Genomic DNA, 21,791 nt, shown 5'->3' with positions numbered 1-21,791 from the left:
GAGGAAGCCCACTTATATTAGGCTCATAATAGGCACAGCAATAGTTCTTTATAAGCAAACTACACAAAAAATCCCTAGATGTGATTGCCATGCAGGAAGTTTTTATTTCAATTTATTACTCTTTAAATAAGTCATAATTCTGTAATATTTCAGCATTTCATTATGCATGTAAGTGTTCAAAGCCACTTCATTGATACAGCTCTTATTTTTTCATACAAAATGAATTGGAAGGACATGAACAGAGCAGTTAAATTATATTTCCCTGCATAAACTCTCGAAATATCATTGACAGTGTTGAAGGGAAAAAAAAAAGCTTGCTGTTACAAGTTATTGGACATCTAGAAATTGTTACTAGGATGCTTTTCATAGAGATCAGATAGCGCTCTTATTTCATATGCATCTAAACTATTGAGTGTTTTTTGGATAATATTCTAAAACACTATTGCATCGTGGCTGTGGCAATCTTTTGAGAACAAGTTTTCCTCCACTTCTCATGAGACTGTTTTATATTCATGTATACATATTTATATATAAACAAAGTGAACAGCTTACTTAGAGCTGATAGACTTTTTTGGAAAATTGTATTCAAGACATTTGCTATTTTCTCCAGCCCAACCTGTTGATGAATGAATGACAGTATAATGGTCCTTGGCTTTTTGATGAGGACATGATGAGACATTGTTCAGATCATTAAGTTAAAACTACTCAAGCTCATCTGTTTAACCTTTTGAAAGCTTAATATAGTATGATTATGATTACAAATCAGTCTTGTGTGTAAGACAGGAACTGACAATTCATTCTGATCAACTAGACACTTGGGGCATGTGTGGCCAGCATCTCTCAGCAGCTCACAGCTGGAAAGGCAGCTGACCTTTTCAGATGTACATGAAAAGTCTATGGCCTCTGGACAGAAAGAACAGTGGGATACAGCCCATAAGCCACCAGGCATCTATCGCAGCATTTACTGTTTTGGGTGTTGTCATCCTATAAGACCTGGGACAAGGTTCCTTAGCTCAGATTATACCTAATTCCTGTTTGTTCTGAGTGACCTGTGAGGAGTGAACTATTTAAGAGATTGCTGCACCTGGAGGAACGAAGTGCGCATCAGTATATTGATTAGCTACTTCTAAGTTACAAATAACTCCTCAGGCTTTAAAGAGTAAGTTATATAGCCAGTGCCAGTCTTGCATTTGGGCACCAGTTTAGGAAGTAGAGAAGGAATCTAAGCTGCCTTGCTTTAGCATCAGTTATGTTTCAACAGGGAAACTTGTGGTGGTATGGAAGCCCAGAAACCATTTTATGATTATAGAATAGAGGTAGAGTATTAACAGCTTGCTTTTTGACTGGAGGCTGACATCAATGAGATAGTAGCATATTTAATATTTCAATCAACTTCTTTATATTTCTGATTAAATTACTTGTGGTGAATCAGAGCACTTAATCCTTTTAGTATTTATGATTTCAGACTATTAAGATCATGATTGCTCTTGTTGCTCTGTTTACATCTGATTCATATAATATGTTATTTCAAAATTACAAGATGATGTTATTTCACTTCTAAAAGAAAGCTTATAAGTTAGGAGTATATTTATCTGAAGGGATGGTGATGTACTAAGGAAAATTTGTGAAGAAATAGATGGCACAAGACTCTATCAACAATATGTGTGTGTGTGTGTGTGTGTGTGTGTGTATATATAGTGTGTGTGTGTATAAGTTATATACATACATGTATATAACTTTACCTTGCTTATAATAATCTTGTCTGGGAAGAGAAGTCATTTTTTAAAAATGAGCTTTTTGTCTCTCAGAATATCAGAAGTTTGAAGTATTCCTTGATTGGGACATAATTCAGAGCAGTTCCATTATGTTGTGAACATATCTATATATATATGCATATCTACACGTGTATGCATTTTTGTATTTTATGGTGGAAAAGTCATCCTTACCACGGACCATTCCAATCACTTATATAACTATGTTTCAGAGCCTGCTCGTTAACCTTTTGTGACATCTATCTTTTAAAGTGTCTGTTTTAGTAGCTGTTATGTGTGCCTATGTATTTGCTTAATGATGACCTCTGGCTTTCATTTCCCTACCATTCCAGGGAAAGGGTGATTCCAGTATTTGCACAAAAAGTGTTATTTTTGTATTAAAGTCTTTTTTTGTTCTCTTCTATATTTGTACCTCTCCAAAGAAAACTGTGATCAATAGTTAGCCAATAGAGCTCTCAAAATATCTAGTACAGAAAGATAGTATGTTGGTACATATCTCTTTTTTCAATATTCTGGCAATTAAATAAAGTATCAAAAAGTTGTTGAGGATTCATGAGCCCTTTTCATTAGTCACATAGTTATTACTAAGGAGATGAAAACATCCATAGATGTTTTTGACCAGGTTTGCCACGTACTCTAAGAATATGTATGTACTGCGCTTACTGTGTTTTCTAGCACAGATACTATAATTTTCGAAATTGAAATGGTGAGTGGATATTGTGTGAAATGGGAAGAGTGTTAGAATTTGACCCTCTATTTGCTGTTTTGTTGCTTTTTTTTTTTTTTTTTTTTTTTTTTTTTTTTCTCCTTGACTTGCATTTACGTTTACAGTTGACTTTTCTACCTGTTATGCCTATGAAAGTAAGTTTTAAAATTTAATACTGGTAAGCAGCACCCTGATGAGTTTTGTTAGTTCAATTTTAGAAGAACCATAATTACTCTTTTGTTGTTGTGTTGTTTTGGGTTTTTTTTTCCTCAAAGAACTGACAAAGCTCTTCAGTGCTAACTTTGTCTTTTTTGTCTGAGCAAAAGAAGAAATCTCACATTCAAGATCATAAACTGACTGCCAAGAAAGTGGTATTTGTTGTATTCAAACTTCATTTGTAGAGGATTAATTTGCCTTCAAAGTAAATATGTGATGAAGATGCAAGAATCATAGATGTCATTATTGCTTAATGCAAATTAATTATGTAATTTGAAATTGTTTTCTCAGTACTAGAATATGTAAGCTTAAATTACATTCTTTTCAATTTAAGAAGAAAAATTTTCAAGTGAACAAATGGCAACTGTTTTTTAATTCAAATAAATGAAATTTTGAAAAGCTTTACTTCCAGCAATTCCAGCTGAACTCAAGTGTTTAGATGTCTGCTAGCAATGCTGAACAGCTTTCTTAATGTAGTTTTATCTACTGTTACTATATTGCTTGTAAACTTGCTCTTATTTATGTAGCCATATAATAATTGTCATACATATAATACATGTGACAATTATAAGAACATTGACTCTACTCAGTATTTGTCATGGCTGTCCAACCTAAAAATACAGAAATTGTTTGATAAAACATGCATAAACGGAGTCTATTTTCTAGATGAAACATTATACATCATTACACAGATTAATATGTTTTGTAGAAAAAAAATAATTTATTTTGTGAGGGTTAGAAAGCATTAAGATGCAACTACCATTTATGTTTATGAGAAGATTGTATACTTTTCCTGCTCTTATTTTTATTTATGATAGTACACAGGGAAGTAAAAGCCTTGTATTTGTTACAATGTTTATGTCTGTGAATCAATAAATACTTTGTTCACATAGAAAATTAGCTAGATATATTAGTTTAATAGCAAATAATACATATTTTGATTCTGTTTCATAAAGTGTAGATGTAAGTAAAATCCCAGATTGGATTTATTGCTAAGAAAATCTGCTGCTTTTGTGTGAAAATTGTCGTTGGGGATGGGGGGGGGGGGTATGAAAGCAATTGTTGAGGCACTCATCTTTCCAAATATCTGTACTTTACCATAACATACTCTGCCACATTTAAACACAGTGATATATTTCATCTGTCTGAGTAGACAACAATAGAATCCATTCATTTTCAGTATAAATCTATAGCTCAGCATTTTTATGCAACTTGTACAGACATATTTAAATTATGAATATCATTTGTTTTCTTATTCATAGATCAAAGGGTAAAAATCCCAAGTAATTACATCACCTTCTAAGAAGTTTGTTTCCAACAGTTTGCAAAACCTATAAGAAATTACACAGTAGATGTGCTTCAGCAATTTGAGGTCATCTTATCATTATATTCTTTTTTTCCTAAAAAATATACTTTGGTTGTTTGTTGTGGTTAATTCATTATGTGAACCATGAACTTTATGCATTGTCACCTTCTTCATGTTTTTCAAACAGGAGGCAACTTGGTTTACATTTTCATTCTATTGATTTCCTCCTTAAGACATCATGTTTAAAGACAACTATATTCATAATCTTCTCCTTTAAGGTTTCTCTCAATTTGTATACTGTTCCCCTTCCTCTTCCCCTTCTTTCCCCAAATGCTATTTGACAACTGGCTGGCAGCAAATGTCGAAGTGACAAATGATGTTACATCTTCTGCAGCTGTAATGTGTTACAATGCAGACTAGAAAACAGGTTTCTGGCAAGACTCCTGGCTTCAGGAATCAGGTCACTAATACACAGTGGTGGGATAGGGGTTGAATGCTTGTGCTTGATTGATGTGATGTGAACTACACTGTAAGCATCTTCCCCGGCCTTTTGGCTGGAGGCAGAGACTCCATGCAAGTGGCCTCCAGCAAAATGCAAGTGAATTAATCAGGAGCCAGTGGGAAGAAACTTGAAAATTAATGTAATTCTGAAAGGGTCATTTAAAAAGTTCTCAGCAATTCACATGGCATTAAGAAATTATCATCATAGCTCATAAAATTGACATACTTTATTCAGCTTTATGCCCATAGGTAAAAGTATTAACTGAGTACAAAAATAAAAACAAATTTAGGAGTTTAATCCATCATTTGTTTCAAGATGGTAATTTTAAATTTACAGTTTAAATATTCAGAAACACTTTGAATTAGTTCTAAAGTTAAACTGCTAAATCATGGTTGTTAAAAATAAGCTTTTATTGTTGGAGCTTGTACAGTGGCTGGACTATTTCAAGACATCTAATGGTGACCTTTTACCAAACAAGCCCTTCCCATAATTGTTATTGCCTTGGGCTAGTGAAAGCTGCTATTACATTCATTTTCACAATAATTGTCCATGTATTTGAAAATATGTCATGTATCTTTGATGTCCAACATAGAATAGTTAAGTTTGAGTACAGCTAATTAAATCAGATAAGAAAACTTAATCATGTTAATTGTTAATAAAGAGATCCACCAATGTGTAGCTAAATATCACAAATTATTTCATAGAATCATAGAATGGCCTGGGTTGAAAAGGATCATAATGATCATGTAGTTTCAAACCCCCCTGCTATGTGCTGGGTCGCCAACCACCAGACCAGGCTGCCCAGAGCCACATCCAGCCTGACCTTGAATGCCTCCAGGGATGGAGCATCCACAAATGGAGCATCCACAACCTCTTTGGGCAACCTGTTCCAGTGCATCACCATCCTCTGCATGGGAAAAACTTCCTCCTAATGTCTAACCTAAACCTACCTTGTCTCGCTTTAAAACCGTTCCCCTTTGTACATGCATCCACCCTCATAAGAAGCCTTCCCCTATTCTCCCTGCTATTTATATGCTTCTTTCAAGCATTGAAAAGCTCCCTGGAGACTTCTCTTCTCCAAGCTAAACAATTCCAGTTCCCTCAACTTTTCCTCATAGGAAAGGTGCTTCAGCCCTGTGATCATTTTAGTGGCCCTCCTCTGGACCTGCTCCAAAGAGCTCCATGTCCTTCTTGTAGTGGGGGCCCCAGGCCTGGATGCAGTACTCCAGATGGGGCCTCGCAAGAGCCAAGTAAAGGGGACTGTCACCTCTGTCTCCCTGCTGGCCACCCCTTTTCTAATGCAGCCCAGAACACAGTTGGCTTTCCGCTCTGCAAGCGCACACTGCTGGTTCATGTCCAGCTTCTTATCCACCAGGACTCGCAAGTCCTTCTCTGCAGGGCTGCTCTCAAGGAGATCTTCTCCCAGTTTGTATAAGCACCCTGCATTTGGCTATATTGAACCTCATTAGGTTTTCATGGGCCCACTTCTCTATCTTGTCCAGGTCCCTCTGGATGGCTTCCTTTCCTTCCAATGTATCAGCTACACTGCTCAGCTTGGCGTCTGCCACAAACTTGGTGAGGGTGCACTTGATGCCATTGTTTTGTTGTTGATGAACATTTTGAAGAGAAGGAATGTGGGAATACAGATTCATGCTGAGTTCAAATTAGTTGTGATTTTTTTCTTTTATTCTATTTTTTGAAGTTACGTACCCAGTATTTTTCACAGTTTTTGAAAATTCCTATCTCTTAATATTCTTTTTCATTTCAAGTTTCAGTTAAGCATTTCTTTTTTCACTCATTTTGTAGTTCTTTTATATTGATATTTCCTAACACTTTATTTTCCTTTTTTGTTCTGTTCTGAGATGTCAAACTTCCATATTTAGTGAAATGTAAAAGGAAAAAAAAACTTGATTAAGAGGAACTCCTTGGTGAAGATTTGGCTAACTCAGAGGACCTATTACCTACAGATAATGCAGAGAAAGACTGGATTACTGAGTTTGCAGCCACTGGCATCTCATGATAATGGTCTCAGAAACACAGCTTGCTCCTGATGAGGCGGTAATGAAGTTGTAGACGTTCTTGTCTGCTAGATCTACTTAATTAAGGTGACACAGGTAGAGCTGTAGGTCCAGCAGTATTGATCCACTTATAAATTTGTGGAAATTATTTATGCTCAGGAGTTCAACATGGAATGCTCTAAATATTTAGAGTTGAATATGAAATACAGACAAAAGTGCTGAGCTTTTTTTCCTGAGCAGCAGGAAAATCTTTAAGAAAAATAGAGGAGTACAGTTAAAAGCAAATATTTTTCAGCAAATAGGGTGAAGGGGATTTTGCACATTTTAATTTTCTCTTTTCAATGAACTGTTCTTTTTTCCATCTCTATTTAATTTCTTTGAATCTCTCTTTAATAAAATACATGAGTAAGATAACCATAAAAGATATGAGTAAGAATTGCCCAATTTTTTTTTTTGTCTTATCAATAGCACAGTCTTTTATGTGTCCAACTCCTGTCTTTTTCTATTTGTGTATTTCTAAACCACGAACACCAGAGAAATGCACATTATAACTAATAAAAATATATAGAGAAGGGTGTGGAAAAGAGAAACTAAGAAATACGTTCAGACCTATGAAGAAAAAAATTATAGAGAACAGTATAAAGATGAAAATATCTACTAATGCTGTAAATCCTTTATAGTAAATGCATTTAAGATGCATGTGCAATAATAAAAATGCTTAATATGTGTGCAGATCATCTCAGAATATTTGACTGTGCTCAAAGTACCTATTTCCACATGATAATTTGTAAAATAGAAGTTTATTGTAAGAATTCATTCTTGAGATTAAAAAAGTATTTTTAGATTTTCAACAGCTGCCGAGGCTTAGCTGTTAATAATCTGACCATCATTCACAAGCAGTTTTTAGTATGTTTTGGTTTGTTTGTTTTTAAAAAAATTGGAGGAGAAATTGGCTATTATTTGCTTTGCAAAAAAAGGCTAGCAGTCAAAAGAAGTGTTCTAGAAAGCCTTGGAAGAATATTATTCTAGTGTGAGTTCTTGTGGCAGAACTTCATTGCAAGGAACTTCTCATGAGCTAAGGAGGGGTGGACAACAATAAAACAGCTCCCCTTTTTATATACAAAGCATCTGTATTACAGGAATAACAACAAAAGTATTAGCAAGGTAATATGCTATTAATACAACAAAGCTTATAGCTAAGTTTTTTTAAAAGTGAGTTGGTTTTGTTATTTTTCTTAAAAACTATTTGAACTGCTTGCATTATATGTTAATGTTTTTCTATCAGAGTCGTAAATGAAATACATTCATTTCAAAATTACCAGAAAAAAAAATTAGTCTGCCTGAACAATGCTAAATTTGTAGCATATCAATGAATACTTTTTAAATATACATGAAGAATAAGTTTATGCATATGGAATTTTGTTTTTTTTTATGAACCCCCTGCAGCATTTGGTTCTGTCAAAGTAACTAGCAAAGTAACTTTAGGGAAGAAAACTTCAAAAGTGGTGCAGTAATTCAAAGTGTTGCATTTATACAACAAATATAACACAAAGCAGGCAAGTCAGTAGAAATCTGTGATGTTATCATGCTTTCCTCCACTGTTCCTAATGTAAAGTGTGTTTGAGAGTGATTTGCTTATCTTTCTCTTCCTCTTTTAGTATGCTTACCAATTACGCATATTCGTGATGCAGAAGTTATATTTTTCTTACAGTTTCTTTTCTCTGAAGTGTTTTTAAAATTTATTTTGATCCTCTGCAGTGGTGGTCCTCTACATTTGCAATTTGTACTTAGTTCACTCAGAGATTAACCAAAGTTTGTTCACTTTAGCCTATTAAGCCTGTCACTACTCTAGCTGAGGCATCACTTTTTGTCACACCACCACCATCACAGAATTACAGAGGTTGGAAGTAACCTTGAGATCAATGAGTTTAATCCCCTGCTAAAGCTGGTTCCCTGCAATAGGTCACAGAGGTAGGCATTCTGGCTGGTCTTGAACATCACCATAGAAAGAGACTCCTCATCCTCTCTGGACAACCATTCCAGTGCTCCGTCACTGTTACTGCAAAGAATTTCTTATGCAGGTTTGAATGGAATTTTCTGTGTTCCAGTTTTAGGCCATTGCTTCTTCTGTTATCACTATGCACCACTAAGATGAGCCTGGTCTCATCCATTTGTCTCCCACTTCCCTTCAGACTTCTTTTCACCAAGCTGAACAGACCCAGATTTTTCAGCCTTTCCTTATATGAGAGATAATCTGGGCCCTTTATCATCTTTGTGTCCCTCTGCTGGACTGCTTCTAGGAGATGCCTGTCTTTTTTGAAATGGGGACCAGAACTGGACATAGTATTCACCAGGACAGAGTAGAGGGGAGGGATCACCTCCCTCAACCTGCTGGCCATGCTCTTCTTAATTCACCCCAGGATGTCATTGGCCACAAGTACACACTGCTGGCTCGTGGGCAAGGAACATGTTGTGTACCAGAACACCCAGGTCCTTATTTTCTCTTCCCCCTTGATTGACTCTAAACACCATGATGAAACTGTGAATCACACATAATCACAGAACTGTAGGCGTTGAAAGGAACTTCTAGAGATCACTGAGTCCAACCCCTTTCTAAAAGCAGGTTCCCTACAGGAAGTTGCATAGGAAACTGTCCAGATGGGTGTTGAACGTCTCCAGAGGAGACGCTACCACCTCTCTGAGCAGCCTGTACTAGTGCTCTGTCACCCTTACATTGCCCCCTGTCCCATCTCTGGCCACCACTGAAAAGACCATGTCCTCATCCATTTGACTCTTGCCCTTTAGGTATTTATAAGCTTTGATGAGATCCCCTCTCAGCCTTCTTTTCTTCAGACTGAACAGCTCCTGGGCTCTAGCCTTTCCTTGTATGGGAGATGCTCCAGGCCCCTCATCATCTTTGTGGCCCTCCTCTGGACTATCTATAGAAGTTCCTTGTCTTTTTTTTTTTTTGGAATTGATTTGTATAGGATTAAAGGAAAGCTGAGTAGAGTGAATAGAAGGAGAGAAACGCCATCAACATCGTTTTTCGAAAACTAGTGAAAATATATTACTGATTAACTTCTTTTTCAGTTGATTTGAAAAATCAGTTACTTTTGGCTTTTAACTAATACTGTATATCTTCCCAGGATTATATATTATGAATCAGTCGTGAGAAGTACCTGCGACAGCTTTTGAAATCTAAGCAAATATCACTTACAATAGTAAAAAACATGAGCTGGATCATAATACAAGTAGTAAGGAAAACAATAAAGCGTAAGGAAAAAGTGAGCTAAATATTTTTACTTCCTACTTTCATTCTCTCTGTGTTTATTTGACTTTGTTTTGGAATGTATGCAGAAGAAAGAATAATCTGTTTGTTTGTCTCAGAAAATCCTCTTCCGCAAACATGATATCTTGCTGTCCAGACTGGGAAAATGCTGAGTCCTTATGTTTACTCCCTAAGTATTAATAGTAACATAGATCCAACTTAATTGCTGAGTGTTTAAAATTATTAAATAGAGATGCTAGCCTTTTGTGTCTACAATTCCTATCCAGTGCACTGCACAAAGATGTGGCTGCTACTACAGGATAATACCTTTTCTTTACGTTCTCTCCAGTGTAACAGTTTATGTGCTTCTTTGAACTAGCAAATGAAGTCTGCATAAGAAGCAGAAGTAGAGTATTTGTAAGCAAAATGAGTTATGTTCATACTTTATACAGACACTCTACATAACAGGTTTATTTTTCCACTGGGAAAGAGTCTAATTTGCTGGAAAATTGGGTTTTCAGCCAAAGAATGCTTTTCAAGCAAGTCACTTGCTTTCCAGGAATTTAGATTCCTCTTTCTAGATTTACAAAAAGTTAAACAAATGAGATCCATAGCAACTCATGACATCTTGAGACTTGGCATGACATTTAGGCCTCTAAGTACTTCTACCATTTTTTGGGAACTGGGTTACTACACTTGGATTACTAACAGTGCATCACAGTGAGGTATTACACATCAGCACTTAGCTCATACCTTAGAAGCAGCACATCTCTGTGCAGGGTACTCTTCAGAAGCTCAACAGCACAGATTATTAAGCTGATTAAATACAGTTTATTAAATTATTACAGGTAATAATTTCCTTATTTCATAAAGTCAACTTTGTCCAATCACTTTTTTCTGTTCCCAAAGAAACATAGTGGAAAGATTCTTTAAGGAAAATGTTGACTAAAGAGAGAGAAGTGTTATTGTTTCTGGTACAGAATCCGAAAAAGAAATAATCCAGTGTGGTCTTCTTTGTCTGCTGGCAATGTTCCTTTTTCACAACATGCTCATAATTGGAGGAGGACATTTTTTGACTTGTTTTATGTTTCTTGATTTTTTTATGTTTTAATGTTATTTTCAATAAGGTTTTCAGGTTTGGTGTATTGTTTTTCATACATTTAATAAATATATGTGCATTTATTTTTTACGAGTAGATTTTTTAAATTCACCCAGAAATAAGTTACTGTTGTGTAACCACAAGATTTGGTAACATTTCTGCAGCTCAAATGCTTATGATGTCTAATCTCTCTTGACTGCCAAGTGACCATATGATATGTGTTAATATAACATCTGCCATAATGGATTTGTTTGGCAAGCTTTATTCAAAGTTTGGCACGTCAGTCAGACAATAAGTGCCAGATATAGCTGTTCTCAGGCATCTTCTACTCCCTCTTACTGGTACTATGTAATTTTTTGCTTCTGTGCACTTAGGTAGACACTAATATCCTACAGTCACGTTACAAAACTGAAGTCTATGAAACTTGCATGCTTAGACTTCATGCAGATTTGTGAAAAGATTAGGAAATCTGAAGTCCTCTATGCCAGAACATCTGCTATTATAATGGTTGCATCTATACAAACGGTATAGAACCAGGCAGATCCTTTGTATAAGCTGTAAAGATATTTCATGCAATTTATTCAGCATGGAGCCAGCCTTGACTCTCATCTACATAGTCACTACCCAGGACACCTTGGGAATCACCAAGATTTTTTAACCTGATTATGAGTGCAAATAGTTACTAAAAGTAAAAACAGTAATAAAAAATAATCATTTTGTAAGCTCACAAGAGTGAGATTCAGCTTAGTCCAAAAAATGCATCTAGAGATTATCTGATCTAACCCACTGCTCAGCAGGTTCAGCAAGGGCAGGTTGTTCAGCACTGTGTCCCATCGGGATTTCAGCATCTTCAAGGATGGAGACTCCACAGACTCTCTGATCCTGTGTGTAACCACCCCCACAGTGAAGAAATCTGTATTTAAGTACCATTTCCTGTATTTTCACTAACTATACTGTATAAATTTACTATATTTGTTGTATATCCAGTGTATGCCCATTGACTCTCATCCTGTCACTTGGAACCACTGAGAAAATTCTGCTCTCTCTTTCTTATTCCTTCCACCAGGTGTTTTTATGAGTGACTAAGAAGCTCCTAAGCCTTCTGCTTTCTATGCTTAACAGTCCCATCTTTCTCAGCCTCTCTTCCATGTGTCAGATGCTCCAATCCTTTAATTATCATTGTGAACCATCATCGTACTTAAATCAGTACATCTATGACAGTCTCATACTGGAGAGAACAGGACCTGGCACTCCAGACTGTCGCCTTTGAAACCAGACATGTCTTATCAGGGCGTAGCAGGGGAAGAGCACCTCCCTAGACCTGCTGGCAACACTTGGCCTAATGCATCCTAAAATACTTTTGACTTTCATCACTTCAAGAGCACAGTGCTGGGTCATGTCTAATGTATACCCCAGGACAACTAGGTCCTTCTCTACCAAGCTGATTCCCAACTGGTCAGATACTAGCCTCCACTGAGGCCAGAGGTTATTCTTACCCAGAAATAAGACTTTGCATTTCCCCTTATAGAACTTTGTAAGATTTCCAGTAAGAGCCCATTTCTCAACATGTCAGGTTCTCTGTGAATGTCAGTACACTGAACGCCATCTGTGTCAACCACTCCTCCTGGCGTTGTGTCATTTGCAAGCAAGATGAAAGTGCATTCTGTCCCATCATCCAGGTCACTAATTGAGAAGTTAAGCAGTGCTGGCCCCAGTACTGATACCTGGAGTGCAACACTAGTTGTACTTTCGGATGGACTGCATGCTGCATATTACAACCCTCTGAGCCTTGCAGTTCAACCAGTTTTCAGCCCACCTTACTATTCACTTACCAATTGTCATCATTATAGTAATGAAAATGTTATGGGAAACAGTGCCAAAAGCCTTGCTTAGTCAAAAATAACAACATCTGCTTCTCTCATTCACTAGGCCAGCCATCTCGTCACTGAAGGCTGTCAGGCTGATTAAACATAATCTCCCCTTTGTAAATCCATCCTGACTACTTCCAGTCATCTTCTTGTCCCTTATGTGTTTGGAGATTGTTTCCAGAACTATTTGCTCAGTCACCTTCCTGGGGATCAAGGTGAGGTTAGCTAGTCTGTGTTCCCCAAATACTCCTCCTTGTCTTTCTTGAAGCTCAGTTCTTTCTCTAAAGTTTAAAATTTCCCAGCTTAAAAACAAAGAATCTGCTTTAATGGAGTAGATATAAAAATAGCTGCCTGAGAGGACAAAGAACTTATTGTGCACTCAATTGAAGTACTAAAATAAAATTAAACATAATTAAAAAACAAACAAACAAACAACAACAACAAAAAACAGTATTTACGAAACTATAAATTAAGGATTTTTTTTCAATTAATTTTTTGGCCACTGGAAATCATATTATGTCCAGATTTCTAGCCAAGCAAAGGTAGATTTAGATAACCTAAATCACTGAAATGACTTGGAGAACAAATGAAAAAAATGTACAGATTCGTGACAGGACAGAGAGAATGAGAACAAGTTGGATTTTAAATTACATGATTATGAAATAGAGAAACAAAATTAAAAGGTTGACTACAAATTCTGAAGGAGAAAAGCCAATGCAATAAGTAAAAACTTTAATTGTCAGGACTTTAAATGTCAGCTTTTTGAAAAGGTGGAAATGGTCGGAGTGCATGAAGCCCTGTTCCCTTCACAAGGCCTCCTCAGAGACTGAGAAATCTTATTCTGAAATGTCAACCTTATCAGCAGAAAGATTTAATTATGGAAAAAAAGCATAAAGTATCCAGAATTTGTGTTCAAAGATTATGAGTTACAGTATTTCCAAGAACTATCTACTTTAACTTTCTCTAAAAAAAAAAAAGAAGCAGTAATAAAAGCAATGCAAGAAAAGTTCCTAAAGCCAGTGTTCTGGCTCTGCATAATTGGACAACATAATGTTTACTAAAGTAAGATTTTTTGGTAAGCCTTCCAGTAAGCACAGTAGAATAATTGCTAAGAAAATGTGTGTTTGGTTTGCCATAGGGAACATAATATTATGAGATTTTCCAAATTTTCTTTCCCAGATACTTTAATCTGGAGACATAAAAAAAAAAAAAAAAAAAAAAAAGACAGAAGACAGTAAAGGGAATTGTGTGATAGGGATCAGTGATGATATTAAGAGAAATTTTAACAATGTGTGTTGCAGGGTGCTTTCTTGATGTGACATGTATGAATCTAACTTTTCTTATTTTTTCATAAACCTCATGTCTTACATAACTCTTTTTCTTCACGAATATGTAAACTATTCAGGTAGCTCAGTTGTCAAGGATATTGCTTATGTTTCAGTTTGTTTCACAAGTCATACACAGGATTTATATAGCACACAACATTGCTGATCATAAACAAAGGCAACTTGCTGTGGAAAGAAAAATACATTCATTGATTCAAGCTGCCCCAAAGTAGTTACGGTAAGAGATTATGGCTCATATAGATCCCTCTAAAAGTCATTTATATGAGCCGCCAGCCTTGAAAAGAACTAGAAAACAAGATCCAAAAGCTTTTCATTTGTCTTGGAATAGAAGTAGTATTAGAACCAACAGCACAAAGAGCTTAACTGAGGTGACCTGGATTTGTTTAATCCTTTTCTTATAGGTGATAAAGACTGAGACAGGCCCTATGCTAGAGCAACGTGGTGCTTTAGGAAAAGCTATGTGTGTATAAAATTGTAGAGAGAACAGAATTCAAACCAGGAGCACAGTATTTGAATATTAAAGCACAGCAATTGCAGTGGTCTTCTCTGTCTTTGACTGTCTTTTAGTTGCCACTGCAAGGGCTGGAAGAAGTTTGAGGCTGATCCCATTGCTATCGTTTATATAACTGTTGTAAGACTGCAATGCCAGATCCCCCTGACATTGTCTATTAGACCATCCTGTAACATGTGATGAGCAACAGGTGTGGGGAAGTATGGGGGTATGAAGATAGTTAAATGAAAGAATCCATTTACGGTACTCTAGCAGGTGCAAAGATGGTCATTTTAGCCTTAAGGACTCATGCAAGCCAGTAATGTTAGGAAAGGAAAACAAAATTCCTGGTGAGTGAAATTCTCACAAAGCCTTATACAACAGCGAATCTCCTAATGGAAGTGCAGTGGATGTGTGGTGTCATTCTTCTGCTAGCAAGACCACTTTTAATTAAACACACAGATAATGTATCACATGCTTGTTTAACGCAACAAAAGCAACAGCCATCATGTTCAACATTTCTCATTTCTTTCTCATTTTTCATCTTTCTTAGAGATGATCTGAAGAAACTGAACAGACCATGCAGACAGACCATGCTTCAGCATGTGATTCAAAATAAAAATTCTAAATCTGCAACAGGAAGAAACTGATACTGCCATAATATTAGGCTGATATGTCACTTATTGGTTTTAACTACATATACTGTTCAGTTCTTTTGTATTTCTTTTGTATTTCATAGATGCATTAGCATCTATGATGAGAGTAATTTGATGATTAGGACTTTTTCCTTGGAGACTGTTGGGAAAAGCCACGTGTTTAAGAAAATTAACAGATAAAAGGAGGAATATATACACCTACCCTGAAGTCACAGGAGAGTGCAAATGTCCTATCATATTCAATTACAGATAAGTATATAATGAAAACCCCAACACCTGGCTGCATCTGTTCCTATCTTCCATTATTTTGCCTCTCCATCACAGGGACTCACGAGCTTAAAACATTTTAGAAGTCTTCCTAGAAATAAATATTCTTCCCATCTGTCTTGGTTTCAGCTGGGACAGAATTGTTTTCTTCAGCATGTGTGGTTTGATGCCATGTTTTAGTTCTAGGAGAAAAATAAAGTTGATGACAACACACTGATGTTTATAGTTGCTGCTGAGCAGTGTTGTACAGAGCCAAGGCCCTTCTCGGTGAAGGGCAGTAAGTGCTAGGAGGACCTAGCTCTATGACTAAACTTTGTTAATTTGGACAGATAACTTACATTCACCAGAGGATCATTCCATACCATATGACATCATGCAGAAGGAGTTGTGAAAGTGGTGGGAGTTCATCCGGCTCTCTTCCTCTCACTGCCCCCAGTTGGGCGTCAGTCAGGGAGTGGTGAGATTGCTTGTGCGGCACTTGTTATATGCATCTCTATATATAAATGTATATAAATTAAATGTATATAAATACACATATATATAGTCATTACTATTATTATTTTCCTTTTCTTTTGTCTTGTAAGTAGTTTTATCTCAACCTATGAGTTCTCCTCTTTTTCCCCCGTTCTCTCCCTCATGCCACTGGGAAGTAGAGGCAGTGAGTGAGCGACTCTGTGGTGCCAAGCCACCTTCTGGGTTAAACCACGACACCATTTTTATTTCCTCAGTGCCTCCTCCTTTCGCAACATGCATCATAGAAACTCTTGCCTAGAAAAGACATTTTATTTGCATGATAATAAAAAATTAATGAGCATTGAATATTTATTAACTTTGTTACCGCTTTATCTCCATATCTACTGCATTTTCTCACAGGAAGTGCTGTGCCTCCTGTGCAATAAAGTAATTTACTGCATTACATTGTTATTTCATGAAAAAGAAAAATGTTAAAAAAAAGATGAAAAAAAAAACAACTTGGAAGGATTTGGTAAAAGAAATAAAGACACTTTATTTGTATGCCCAAATCAGTATTGTTGGCTTTTTTTATGATATGTAATAAGTGAAAGCAACACTAAAGGCATACACTGAAAGAAGAGCCAAATTTATGTCTCGAAATGCAAGATTTATAGGAACAATTCAACAGATAAAATCTGATCTTCAGTCAGTCATTATTATAACCAAGTCACATTAAGCAGTTAATTTATGATCTTATTATTCGTGCACATATCCCTAGTAGCTTTATATGGATCTTTATTTGTATCTGCCCTCAGTTTGACCTGTTTGACTGAGGGTATAATCAGGCTTGTTCACACAGTGAGGCAGAATGTTTCTATAGAGCTGCTGTGGAATTCAGGTTGTATGTGATTTTAAATAATGCCTTTGTGAATGATAGATAATCTGATTGTAACTGAGGCATCATATTTATTAGAAGTCTCAAACAAGTATAAATAATTCACTTCTTATAAAAGATCTTGCCACATATTTATTTCATAAAAGCAAATAATTTATCTAGTGACATATCTGGATATGGAGGTTCAGGCTGCACGTATTTAGTTTTATTGTATTCTATTATATATTGCGGTTACAGGGGTGTCTTCTCCCTACAGTCATTCGTTTATGCCACCCTAACAGAACAGAGTGGACACAAGAGGGGTTAAAAAACAAAACAAAACAAAACAAAACAAAACAAAAACCTCTGAAAAATCAGCAGGAAAGCAGGAAAGTATATTTTAATGAGACAATTAAAAAAAAAATGGAGGAATTTTTTGAACAGTACTATGGTTATATCTTCCGTGGACGTGTCAGTCATTTTTTTCTAAAAACAAGATGAATTTATAAACAAAAGAGGCTTAATCTCATTGTATTAAATCACGTCTTAGAATGATCAGAAAGCTTTTCATCTTCAGAAAGTAAGTTGTACTTCAATAAAATACTTAGACAAGAAATGTTCTAAAATACAGATAACTCAAAATGACCAAGCAAGACAACCATTCTAGTGAACTTATTGCTTTGCAGGAATTTTCCTATCCTTCCAGACAATAAATTATGTTTCTAAGTTGAAGACAGCTCCTCATAGTTATGTCTGCCTCTAAGAAATAAAGACTATTTGTAACCATCACAATGTCCATAGCAGAATCTGAGCAATTTGTGAGTAGACACAAGCATAGATCTTCAAAATTATTATCAATGATATTAATGATTATAATTAAACTTGTGTGCTATAAGTCAATGTAATTTTTTTTTTTGTACCCAGGATTAGTCATATTTTGATGTACAGTTCAGATTAAGCTTTTCTTCATTAGTTATATGAAACTGTCAAGTGGCTAGTCTCCTCGAATAATAGAAGTTTGCATACAGTAAAAGGATATACTATGTGAACATTAGCATCTGAAGTTAAAGATTTAGCTCAGAAACAAAAATGTAGAAATAAGCAGCCAATGTGGAAGTATTATCTTCTGGCTAGTTTACAGTTCTTTTGTTTTTTTCACCACAAGGCAAATATTTCAATACATTTTAAATGTACATCCAATCTAGTAGATAAGGAATATGAAGTTAGTTGCTTTCTCTTTGAGTACAATCATTATGTTTGCACATTGAACTGTAAGTTCAAAATTAAATATTAATTTTAAATACAGTTTCAGAAAAGGTTATTTCACTTATGATTTTTTTTTTTGTTGTTGTTGTTTTATTTTCATTTTCTTTTAATTTCTTTGCAAATCATTCTACAGTTATGTTTCGGAAATCAAAGATGGACTGTAAAGTGGATTTGATCAAACTGCTTTTACTTCTGAGAAGCTGACCTAACAAAATCCTGTGGTTTCTTTTTTTGTTGTTGTTGTTTTGTTTTTGTTTATTTGTTTTGGAGTTTTTGTTAACTTTATCTGGAATAAGATTCTTTACTCTTAAGGGGAAAAGGAAATAGAGAGGGAAAGAGAAGAAGAAGAAGTGAAGAGGGAGAAGAAGCTGCAGAAGAAAGAGAGAGAAGCAGTGGGGGAAAGAAGAGGGAAAGAGGAGAGAGGGTGGGGGAAAGAAAGGGAAAGAGAAAGATACTGCATCCATGCATTAATAGACAATAATGTCCTGGAATTAAGATTCTTGCCAAGAAACTTGACAATCTTCTATTTAAGAACAGGAATAGGAATCTGAGCACTGTTCCTTCTGACAATCATGGAATAAGTACATAGTGGGAAGAGGGCCTTCTCTATTAGCAACAGGGAAAAGAATTCTGGTTGTTTGCTTGCAATGCAGTACAGGAAGTGCTTTGAAATCATTAACGTTTCTGTAGGATCAGAAAATAGTTGCCTTTGTAAAGCTCTTAAAAAAATAAAGGGTACTTAGCTTGCTAAGGAAGGCTATAGTTGTGCGATTTTGTGGGCTTTTTTTTTTTGTAGGTTTTTTTTTTTTCCCCAGCTCTTTATATTTTGTAAAAAGTCAGAGAGAAAGGATGAAATTTTGTTTTTTGTTGTTGAACTTTCTAAATAACTGTACCTCAATGTCTCTAACCTGAAAAATGTGCTCATTTTGAATAGTCTGTTATGTGAATAGTCTGTTATATGATAGGTTGCTCTAGTTAGGAATATGATACCTCATAGTCTGAATGATTCAAAATTATTTATAGGAAACAATAGGTCTACTTCAGAGTTTCTAAACTAAACAAGGATTGCAGAAGCTCTGTGCTGCCTATGAATGTTGGTTTCTGCAGACAGCGTAAAACTGAAATGCAGAGGGGCAGCTGAAATCTTCTCACATTTGTTTTGGTTCACATGGCTTAATTGCCAGAAAAACATTCATGTATTTGTAGGTTAATAAATAAAATAACATGCACATAAAGTGTAGATTGATTGAGAGCACATTTCAAATTGCCCTAAAATTTGATACTCTTAAGTATAGCAAGATAGTGAGGTGATTTTCCTTCCCTGTATCATTCTATTTCAGTGTTTCCCTATAGCTAAAACTTTGAAATGCAGTATGCTCAGGGATGCTTTTGGTTTTCTACGTGGGTGAAGGAGTTAGCCCTCGGAGATATAACTGCTTGAACCATCAGATGTGCCTACTTCCTGGCCAAAAATACTGGCAAATATCACCTTAAAATACAACACAGGAAACCTATAGTGTATTATTATTATAGTGTTTTAATCTTGATTAAAGAGCTTATGTATTATGTCTGCTAGATGATGGTATAAAGCTCAGTTTCAGCAAAAGTGGAAGACTGGGTGTGTGCTGGAGATCAAAGCTGCTGAGAGATCTTGACAAGTTGAAGACAGGGACTGATGACCATGTAGTTGGACAAAGGCAAATGCAAAGTCTTGCCCTAGTTCTGGAATAAGCAGTAGTTTAGGGCATGGTCTGACTGAATAGAAAAAAGATTTGCAGATCCATCAGTCCCAGCATATCTATCAGTCCAGGCATAAAATAAGTTGAACCTCAGTCAGCAAGGGCCAACTGCACATTTTTTCTCAAATGTTTAGCTAGCAGGTACAGGAAAGTGTTCCTACACAACTATTTAGAACCTATGAGAGCACACTGGGAATGCTCTGTCAAAGTTTTGGTTCCTCAGTGTAGAAAAAGACATAAACTGGATTGAGTCCAGCGCTTAGAGGATTAAATACTTGAAATGGTGAATTCTCCATCCACAGAGGTGTTTAGAACTTCAGTGGATGAAGTATTGACCTACTGACTGTTTGATCTACTGAATTTATTTTCAGCAAGAGTTTAAACCTCTTGATCTCCAGAATGTCTTTTCAGCCTACGTACTCCTGTGAATCTAATATATCAGTTATATATCTAATTAATTGTTTTCAACAATATTTCTTCTGTGAAATTCTTTGTGGAAGACTTGAATATTACAAGTTATAGGAAAATTGTGTTGTGCATAAGTTATGTAATAACTTCATCATCAGTTCAATTGTGATTTATTTATATATTGCTAATAATGATTTTATGCCAATTCATTTAATAGTAGGAAGCCTCTTAGAGATCTTCAGTACATTACCATAAAAGTAATGTCTTTCTTTGCTTTGATTAGAAAAAAAAAAAAAAAAACTGTTTTCTAGCCTCATTGTTGAATTTGTTGAACTAGTTATATCTTTAATACAATGAGAAACTTTTGTTTTCTTGAAGAGTCTCAAAACAGATTTAGAACAACAGTGACTCAGAAAACACTATCTGATAAATGGTAATTGAGTTTAGAGTGACAGAACTGCAAAACTAAATTTAAATTCAAAGTGGATGATTTTTTTAAATGGCAATGTGCTGATAAATTCTGAGTCTTGCTGGAAAAGTTAAGATTGGGAATGACTAATTTTGTAGTTTAAGAAAAAACACAATTTGGATCCTTTTCCCTTCCACCTACTTTAGCTCATAAGGAAAAAAAAAAAAAAAAAAAAAAAAAAAAAAAAGATAGAAGGAGAGATAGGGACATCAGTGTAAAGAGAAGTAACAACCCAGAGATGCTGTTTAAAAATCTTTAATAACTGTGGGCTGTCTCTGAAGTCCTGAATGCAGAATAAGTTCCTGTAGAAAGTGAAAAAATGAACTGAAAGAGTGTTTGTGCACCAAATCTAGGTCTTTTCCCTGAAGAGGTATTTTGATTCATCCCTTGCACTGATGGATCAACACATAAGGTTTTGCCCCATATCTGAAGATGTTTAAGGCCCTGAGTGACCTGATCTAGTGCTTGATTTACTGTTTGTCAATGATGGCAGATGGAAGTAAATGATCTTTAAGATCCCCTCTAACCCAAGACATTCTATAATTCTGTAAAAACAATTGGGGAGATTTATGCATTGGCCAAATAAGAAAAATATCTATGAAACAGCAAAATATGGATTCATTCTCTACTTGTTGCATGCAATGTTAGTGTTAGTACTGTAGGTATTAAAGGGCATTGATAATTTAATCAAAGAGTAAAATGAGTGTAATAAAGAGAAAGCAGCTCAACCTCTCCCTCAGTTCAACTGACAGGAGATGAGTGTGTTTAGTAGATTAAACCTACACACATGTGAATGTGTGTCAGTAAGAAAGGAAGTAGTGATTTGACAAGTTTGAGGGAACAAATATTACACAGTTATATCAAAATGTCAAAAGTACTTTAAATCTCTGACAGCCCATAATCTATGTTAAAGACTGAAATGTGAATTAATGTTGAAAAGCTAAATATCAAAATGTTCCAGGGAGCTAAAAGTTGGAGATTTCCCATGAACACTTACTAATCATTTAAAGAAAAAAAGTGAATGTTCTTTTCATGTATCATGCACTTGTCTGTCAGACATCAGTAGAA

General features: G+C 35.6%; 1 protein-coding gene across 6 annotated transcripts in view; it reads left to right on the top strand.

Moving 5' to 3' along the window:
* Positions 1-21,791, top strand: part of IL1RAPL1 (interleukin 1 receptor accessory protein like 1) — a 694,430-nt gene that overhangs the window by 490,643 nt on the left and 181,996 nt on the right. The window lies entirely within an intron of this gene.

The sequence above is a fragment of the Lagopus muta genome, chromosome 1 (assembly GCF_023343835.1).
Source record: "Lagopus muta isolate bLagMut1 chromosome 1, bLagMut1 primary, whole genome shotgun sequence".
Classification (NCBI taxonomy): Eukaryota; Metazoa; Chordata; class Aves; order Galliformes; family Phasianidae; genus Lagopus; species Lagopus muta.
Note: the sequence above shows the minus strand (reverse complement) of the source record. Positions and strands in the feature narration are given on the sequence as shown.